Source organism: Lepisma saccharinum, chromosome 1, assembly GCF_977018435.1.
Source record: "Lepisma saccharinum chromosome 1, izLepSacc3.1, whole genome shotgun sequence".
Taxonomy (NCBI): domain Eukaryota; kingdom Metazoa; phylum Arthropoda; class Insecta; order Zygentoma; family Lepismatidae; genus Lepisma; species Lepisma saccharinum.
This window is the reverse complement of record NC_139229.1, coordinates 42,445,861-42,456,016: the sequence shown is the minus strand read 5'-3', so window position 1 is coordinate 42,456,016 and position 10,156 is coordinate 42,445,861.

The window sequence follows — 10,156 nt, the reverse complement described above, 5'->3', positions numbered from 1 at the left end:
TTTCGCTCCAACGTGTAAAATGTAGAAATTAAGTCAGTGATTGCATTAATGATACTTACTAACCCATACTCGTTACCTCTAATGTCACAATTCTGAGGTTTAATTTTCTTCACTCGAAGATTGTGAATTTGTTTCAGTTTCTTATTACACAGAAAGAAACACCTTACCTCTTCATGCTGTAAACAACATGCTGCTACTGGTGAGTTGCGTAAAGGTTCCACGCTTTGAATTTATGTTGGACACCAAAGCCAGTGTCGTATCTACAAATCTTGTCCCCCCCCCCCGCAAAAGATTACCAAAGGCCCCCTCTACCTACCTACCTTTACACCCCCCCCTCACACACATACACACATACGTACATACATATTTGGGGACCAGATGGTAGAGCAAGGTACGTTTAAGTTCCCCATCCAATCTCCCTAACAAGCCCTTGGCAGAGGTGGATGGAATCAAGGGATGTGTCGTTGTTGTACATCTTACCTCTCGGCCAAGCGGATGTATGCAGACGTCAGGCGACAGATGAAGGAGTCCTGGGTACGACGGCCCACAGTCTTCCCTTTCTGTGGCAGGCGAAGAAGCTTCCGCCGGTTCTAGCAGGTAACCTCTCTTGGGGAGGCGTCCGAACGAAGCTCTGGACCGACGGCTGACCTTTCGAGACGCGGTACTGCATTTGGCTACCTCTATACCTGGTAGTATAGAAGAATGCAGTGTCTCCTGGCGTCATATGCTTCTGCTATTGCTGGAATGTTGGCTAGTGTAGTGTTTTGTCGCTTAGCCGAATATCGATGACTGGATTGAGTTTTAGATTTTTACAAAGTCTCCCTTGAGTCTCTGCACAATATTTGTTTGTGTGTAATTCTTGATCTCATGTTGACAAAATCACATATAAGAGCCTAGAGGGTGATTCAAAAGTCCCTTAACACCCTCCATGTAAAGTAAATGAGTTAGGATGGGTACAATTGGGCATTATAGAAACATGTTGGGCTTAAGGGGATCCACATACGTGACCTGGGTCCGATTCCCGGGGTGGGAGATCTAAGATCGCAATTTTTCGGACTTGTCCCCGCATGAAGCTGCTCTGGGTTTCACCCAGCCACAAATCAATAGCTACCTGGGGGCAACCCTAGGGGGTAAAGGCGGCCGGAGCGTGGTGTTGATCACATCATCCCCAAAATGGCCTAGCTCGAGAATATGTGGTGACCTACCCCACTTCCCGTAAATGTGCTTTCATGGCACGGTGTTATGTACAAGAGGAACCTTACGTTGCCTTACCTGCTGTTGCACAGACGAGTTGTAGTGGGTTGCGCATAAACTGGAAATTCGTCGTTCTTGGAAAGTACTAATAGTAAGCATTCGGTGTAATAACTACTATGTTTATCTGCTACTCCCAGTAGCGGCGAGTGCGGAATGAAATACATAGGGTGCGATGTTGAATATAATGCAAACATGTATGCTTTAGCCACTATAACAAATACGTACCAGTCAACTTCGGAAGGCTGCTTGTGAAAATACACCAATGAACCTGAACGCTATTGGTGTATTACTTCAGTTTTGTTTGTTTTGACCACAATCACCTCATGTTTGGTAATTTGAAATTAACAAAACTTGTTCGAGGCAGGTCAATGACATAGTGTCTTACACTCCAAGAAAGTGGTTATAGAGTTTAAACACAAAACGCAATTGCTTAAAGTACAGTGAGTTTTAAAAAAATAATATCATTACAGACATAAATATCTCAGTAACTACATATTCAAGGTAAGGGAAACTATACGGATTTATGCTCAACTTAATAAGATTTGTGCATATAAAATGAATAAGAAATTCAAAGGTATGTGAATGTCACAAATGATTGTTCAGAAATGTTCAATATGTCCACCGCATGTGACACGGCACACGTCAAATCGGTAGTCCAGAAGACAGTCACTTTTGGTGAGGCTCTCAATTGCCCGAGTGTGGCAAGGGGATTTTCTTCGAACCAAATGCGAACATTATGCTTGTTGACTTTGCCATGTGTGTGAAATGTGGTGTCATCACTAAAAACAAGACGCATGTCAAAGTTGTCTTCTACCTCAAGTTTCTCTTGCAGATCGACACAGAATTGCTTGCGCATTCGCTTGTCATGTCTTTAAGGCCTGGACGAGCTGCAGCCTAGAGGGTGTCATTCGCAAGTGTTTCCTTACGACACGAAAAACTGTCCTCAGAGGAATCTGGTTTTCCTGACTTGCTCTTCTTATGGACTTCCTGGGGCTTCGCACAAATGTGTCTCAAACTCACTCGACTATCTCGTCCAATACTGGTGGATTTCCATATGATTTTGCCCTGCACAGACAGCCATCCTCTTTGAACTTTTTGTGCCATGTTGGTGCATTTTTTGAAACTTAACTTCCAAATGAACGCTAAACAGTCTTTTTTGACTGTGTTCGAGCATACTCTAAAACACAAAATACCTTTTGCCAGTGAATGACATGTGTATGCCTGTTAAGACAAAAACACACCACATTACACATTGACTTTTGAGGTGTTTATACACATACTGTTAAATTTTCAGATCATTTGCACGAGAATTGGTAACGTTATTACATTACAAAAAGTAGTGCAGTTTAGAGAATTCAACGCCTTCTATTGGGGCTCGGTGGGGCTCGCCGTGTTGCCAACCGCTTATTCGAAAAAATCACCAAGGTTTTTGGTCTAACCTAACCTAAAACAGCAAGGAGCTGGCAATTTTGCTTGAGAGTTCACAAACCGGAAGTGGGGCTCAGGGGGCTCGCAGTGTTGCCAACTTCTTACTCGAAAAAATCACCAAGGTTTTTTTTGGTCTAACCTAACCTAAAGCAAGGAGCTGGCAATCTTGCTTGAGAGTTCTGCAACCGGAAGTGGGGCTTGCAGTGTTGCCAACACCTACTCGAAAAAAATCACCAAGGTTTTTGTCTTGGTCTAACCTAACCTAAAGCAAGGAGCTGGCAACCTTGCTTGAGGCTTGTTTTACAGTGCATAAAGCAAGGTTGCCAACCTACTGGTATTTTTGCCATGGTTTTTTACAAAAAAAGAGAGAGGAGAGAAGAGAGGGAGGGAAGAGTTAAACGGCCGACAGCCTACCTACAGCTTATTTTGTCTAACCTAGCCTAAAGCAAGGGGCTGGCAACTTTGCTTGAGGTTTGCTTTACAGTGCATAAAGCAATTTTGCCAACCTACATATACTAAACAAGGAAAGCGGGCACTGCCGTAAAAGAGAGAGATGGATGGATGGATGGTAGCGCAGTATGTGTGTGCGTGTGTGTGTGTATAATATGTAGCTTTATTAACTAGAGTGTGTTGGCAATTTACTTGCAACTAAAAAAAAATAGAGATGCCAACGTTGGTGTAAGATGAAGAGAGAGAGAGAGAGATTTATGGCTGGCAACAGTAACGAGCGAATGCGCCATATCGTAATTTTCCAACTCCGTATATCGTGATTTTTGTAAACCTCTCTCTCGGGGGAAACACGATGTGTTATACATACGTGTGCGTGTGCCTGTATTGTGACGCAAACAAACAAACAAAATAATAATTGTTGTTTTTTAGAATGCCTGGCCCCCTATAACCTCGCGAGGGTGCGTGGTGCCCAGCCAAAAAAGTAAAGGTTTTCTAACGGCTGCGGTTATCTACAACCGCACCTCTGTAGAGTTTCACGTGTTTTTTTTTTCTCAAACTTCTATAAAACTCTACAGAGGACCTCCGTAATGCATGCAACGTGTACTAACGACTCTAGTGTTATTTGATGTTGTGATATTTTTGGATATAGAGTTTTATTGTGAGATATAGATAAAAATAATTATGTTTATTATAATATTTTCTTGATGAAGATGGAGAATATGTGTGTGTTACAAATAAAGTTGCATGCTTTTTTTTCTAGTGTGTGTGTATGTGTTTTTGATGTTTTGACAGCATCTGATTGCTTCACAAATTTTTTGTTTTTTAAAAAAATTGCCATATGATATTTCAGAGGCGAGGCTAACCTACAAATAGGAGTTGACAGCGTAGCCTTCTAAGATGATAAGTATGCAGTAAAATGAAGAAGAAGAATTAATGATGCTAACCGGCGGTGCAGTGTTAATGCTTCCTCTTCTTCTTTTTTTTTTTCTTCTTCTCTGTATTTTCTAGCATACTGATCTATTGCATGCTAACCAAACCTCTTGGGAGGTGGGCCACGGGTCCTCTACATGTATGTATGTATGAAATGCGATTTGGGGGAGGCCAAATTTTAAATTTACAGCTTAATTAATCTGCATGCATGCTTAATGTTTGATTTTTTTGTTTCTAGTTCGACATGAGATACATACAATTTTATTTTTTGAAGTACAGTTAATATTACCTAGGTTAATCTGTGACATACAACTAGCGATCGACACGACCACCTGACACACAGACACAGAGAGAGTGAGCAAATTTAAAGTGTGATTTATCGTGAATTAAACTAAGCTTTTTCACCTACCCACATATAGCCTTACAGGTGACTCAAAAGCAGAAATTGGTCATAGCGTGACAGGTCGATCTATCGTGAACTAAACTAACCTCCCCCACTCATACATATACACTATGTCTTACAATAAGTAAGGCTGCTATATCACATGTAAGGGCTGACGGTTGCCAACACATACAAGATCTATTGCAAATTTTATTAACCTACGACATAAGCCATGGACACACACACACCAAGCCTTCCAGATAGGCTATAAGCAACTCACCTCTTGCAATTGTATAACGGGGAAAATTAACCTACAGCTAGCAACACTGTTTGAGCTGCTTTCGACGAGGGGTGTTACCAAACTTATTTTTTTTGCAAATAGGCTCTACAGCTAGAGGCTTGAAACATATACCCTACTAGAGTATGCCAACTTACCTCATGTAAAAATATTACCTAGTACGGGTTAAGCTGTGACATACAACTAGCGAACGACACGACCACCTGACACACAGACAGAGAGAGTGTGATACAGCTTATACGCAGTTTTTCCTACACACGTACTGGGTTTAAAAGATAACTTGCAACAACCATTTCACTCACCTCTTATCATATAATAAAATTACCACAGGTTTTTGATACTTGCTGCCAGAACATGGTGGTTTTAGACTGGAAATTCAGCCCGATTATTCTATTTGTGCAAGAGAAAAATGATGATGCCTGCATTTGGAATATATAATTCTTCTTACGGTATTTTGCGTGCCCCCAGTAACCTTGCTTTCGATTCACGGAAGCTATGACGTGTATTTCCTGTTTCGCGAACATACGAGAACCTTTCACAATGTTGCATCAGATAATATATTGCAAGAGCGAGTTGGTTGTGTATATAAATCTAGTCTTGGGGAATGGACATGAATATAATGTCAAAATTATTGCATAACTTAAAAAGAATATTTATTGCACTGCGCTTTCTAGCAAAGGTAAATGTGGAATGCCCCGGCCCCTCAGAGATTCGAATACTGTTAGTTAAACAGCAAGCATTGTCATATGGACTGACGATTATTATTTTTTTAAAAAAACAGACCTCGTAGTAAGTTATAACCTGAGCTGTCTTGCAAGTCTCTCGAGTTTGATATCTGGTGAAGGAATATGATGCCACTATAAACTGTACACAAGATATACCCAGTCCCTGGCATGAGATGGACGAGGACCTATACAGTTGTACAATGGTTGTTTTTTTTTTATTAAAGCATAGCGCTTATTTACATGTCAGCGCAACATGCATGCAAAGAAGGGGGGGAGACCATAACGGATAATTCTTATTTCGATTTCAATATTTTTGCTAGTCACGCTATCTAGACGAACACTGGAAGATGGGCAAAAGCGAGGGAAAGAGAGAAATGTTATTTTTTGCCCCTCTGCCTGTGTGTGATATACTAGTTTTACATGCATACGGCTGTATCGTGAAGCGAGGCCGAAAATAATTTTTGAAAGCAGTCTCGAGCATCTTCGCGTTCAGCCAACAAGAGAAATAAAATATTACACATGGGTGTGGGGCGCAACAGCCACAGTACGGTAATGTGCATGGATGTTAAAACTTTTGGGTTTTTCTGAATAGACATACATATCAGTTTTGCAGTCTCCAGATGGGACCGGAGCTTACTTTATACTATACTTACTATAATTTTTGTTTACATCAAAATGAAACAAAGGATTTTACTCCACTGCTTACTTATTCAATATTTTTATTATTGTAAAGAATGGGGCGGTGTGTCATATTGTATATAGTCTTCCAACAACCACCTCGGGGGCGTAAATTTATGTTTCTGCATGTATGCAAAATGCACTTAACTTCTGTTGTGAAGTTTGTTTTGCTGTTGTGATTAAATACTAAACCAAAATCTCACTACATAATTTTGAATTATATTTGTTAAAATCGATCTATATTATATCATTGCTATAGGTGGTCCATGTTATGCGCAGGAGAATTTTTAAAAAATGTCTTGTTTCTCGAACCTGTGGCCTGTAGATTTGCTTTGTTGGCAAACAGAAACAGAAAAATGGCACCATGTTATTCTATACTGATATACTGATAGTCAACAACTATGTCGAAAAGCAATGATGGGGGGACTTGTCTGTGTTGGGTCTTATTAACAACTTCACAGCTGTACCTGCACAACTCATCGACAACAAATCAACAATGTTAGGAAATGTGTGCATGGCCCCGAGAATACAATTTAAAATCACTGATGTGATATGAACCCCCTTCACTTGTGTGTATTTGAATATGCGAACATGAGGTATTTTGAATAATCGAGGCGGACAATCACAAAAACAGCTTGCAACAGTATGGAGAGTTCAAACTTCAGACGATTTTTGTTAATCTACGAAAAGCCAAGGGGCGAACGGAGATTACTACGAAAATTGTAACGCGAGGCTATTTTGGCTAATGGCAACGATGAGGATGAATAATGGTTGTTTTGATGAAATTGAAAAAGTGGGGCACGTCTGCTTCGAAGTGCATTACACCAACAACTACAATTGTCCCTCTTCCCCACACGAGGCGATTAACAGAGGTGTATTTTTGCCGGTCTACGACTCTGAGGGCTCAAGTTACAATGTTTACCTATAGCTGTACATATTTAAAAATGACCTGAGCAATTAAATGTTACAATACCGATCCTGATTTTTGTCGGATGACGTAGGTTGCAATCCCACCCCCGATGGCGTATAGACTTAAATGTTTCCATAACATGAAATACTGTTAATGGAAATCTGTTGTTTCTAATGTAAAAATCATATAACAAGAAAAAGAAGAAAATAAATGTTGCGAGCAAATACGGAGCCTCAACCCAAACACATAAATAATCAGACAAGATGTCAACGGTGCGTTCATAACTAACAAGTGATTATTCAAAAATTGAAATGGTGCAGGGGGAAACAACCAACTAACTAACTAGGCTTCTTAAACCCGAGGACAGCAAATACAAGCCTATTCTGATCTGAGAAAGATCTCTATCCATTTTTTTTCCCATCCCAACCGATTTTTTTAGGTCTATTCAACCCCTCATGGTACACGAGCTCCCACTGCCCTGATGGTGGAGGAAGCGAATCTATTTGGACATGAAAGAGCATTATGTGTGGGAGACTATAATTTATACATGTGGTTGCTTGGATGCTTACAGAGGATGCCATAGCTCGTGCGATTGAGGCATTTTATTAAGCACATATTTTGATGAGTGTAAAGAATTAAATAAGTTACAAGGGGCTGAGGCATGGTTCGAATTTCTCGATCTAGGTATGGATGCAGACAGACACGAAGTTTTGTGTGTGGACACAAATGATAATGGAAAAATGCCGTTCACCCCGATAGCATAGTGGTAATGTTGTTCTTGCCTCGTTTCCATCGACAACATAGTGGTTACACTGTCCAATATTAAGAAGTTCTCAAAATTATTCAATCATTTTCTCTCTTCTTCTTCTATCATCTCGGTAACCAAAAAAAAAAGGTTTTCTCAAACGTTTAGACGACTACGAAAACGTTGAAATGTAAAATATTGTTGCATTGTAATCAAAAAAGAATTCGTTGAATATGCCTAACCTAAAATAAAATTCAAGAATTAATAGAGTTAAATATTTGCCACTCTGAAATGGCGACGGCTATCATAATATTATTTTCAGCAGGATAATAATGACAATATTATATATATTAAGGATTAGGCCCGAGGGATTCTTATTCACTACACTCGTTTCTAACCTGTCCACACTGGAAACCGAAAACACAAGTACGAGACACTAACTTGGGAGAGGACATGCAAAAACTCTGCGGGGGGCTCATCTTAAAAACTTCAGTAGATGTTTGTCATGGAACTCCCTCCTTAAATTCGATTCGAAAGGCACAAATATTCCGGTTCTTGAATAAGAAGCGCGTATGCCTTCGGAAAGAGAGAAGAAGAAATAAATAAATCAACTCATGCATATTCTTCATGTACGTACGCTTGGTGACAAGAAACAGTATTTTTTTTTCTCTTCAAGAAATTGTTTTCAACTTTTTGCTAGGTGACCCAACAGGAGTGGACGAAATAGCTTATTCATTCAAACTGGAAGCTTGCTTTTTTTTTCAACAATGGAAAACACATTATTTCCAGTGAAATATCGACTCAACTACCTAGAATGGCTACCACGGGCTTGGTGACTGAATACTAAAAAACTATCGAGCGACTTACTTCACAGCAGTGTCACTTAGTTTCAACAAGAACAGTTCAAGGCTTCCCGGGTGTCCTGCAAGGTTCGGCATTTATTTTTTTTAATAGCAAGCAGATGAACTGGCCTTACAATATGAAGACCCCTCTCACTGTGTCGGTTGCAGTTATTTTCTGGTAATTATGTCTTGCCGATGGCGTTGTCGCTTTGTAATCATACTTAGGAGTTATTTTTTTTTTATTTTGCCTTTCGCGACATGTTCGACTAATCGTGACAATACGTTTCAACTTTTCTGCATAAACGTTGATCATCGTTTATCTTGTCCGCATCGATTAATCTTCTTATGTTTTTTTTTGTTTTTTCGTCGCGTCCATCTCTTCTGTTATCACAATCGAGACTTCTAGATTATTATTTTTTCTCCCTGCAATTTTAGAAATGTAATTTTTCATGATCATCCAGCGAACGCCTGAGACATTTCAGCAAAATGTCTCAGGCGTTCGCTGGATGATCATGAAAAATTACATTTCTAAAATTGCAGGGAGAAAAAATAATAATCTAGAAGTCTCGATTGTGATAACAGAAGAGATGGACGCGACGAAAAAACAAAAAAAAACATAAGAAGATTAATCGATGCGGACAAGATAAACGATGATCAACGTTTATGCAGAAAAGTTGAAACGTATTGTCACGATTAGTCGAACATGTCGCGAAAGGCAAAATAAAAAAAAAATAACTCCTAAGTATGATTACAAAGCGACAACGCCATCGGCAAGACATAATTACCAGAAAATAACTGCAACCGACACAGTGAGAGGGGTCTTCATATTGTAAGGCCAGTTCATCTGCTTGCTATTAAAAAAAATAAATGCCGAACCTTGCAGGACACCCGGGAAGCCTTGAACTGTTCTTGTTGAAACTAAGTGACACTGCTGTGAAGTAAGTCGCTCGATAGTTTTTTAGTATTCAGTCACCAAGCCCGTGGTAGCCATTCTAGGTAGTTGAGTCGATATTTCACTGGAAATAATGTGTTTTCCATTGTTGAAAAAAAAAGCAAGCTTCCAGTTTGAATGAATAAGCTATTTCGTCCACTCCTGTTGGGTCACCTAGCAAAAAGTTGAAAACAATTTCTTGAAGAGAAAAAAAAATACTGTTTCTTGTCACCAAGCGTACGTACATGAAGAATATGCATGAGTTGATTTATTTATTTCTTCTTCTCTCTTTCCGAAGGCATACGCGCTTCTTATTCAAGAACCGGAATATTTGTGCCTTTCGAATCGAATTTAAGGAGGGAGTTCCATGACAAACATCTACTGAAGTTTTTAAGATGAGCCCCCCGCAGAGTTTTTGCATGTCCTCTCCCAAGTTAGTGTCTCGTACTTGTGTTTTCGGTTTCCAGTGTGGACAGGTTAGAAACGAGTGTAGTGAATAAGAATCCCTCGGGCCTAATCCTTAATATATATAATATTGTCATTATTATCCTGCTGAAAATAATATTATGATAGCCGTCGCCAT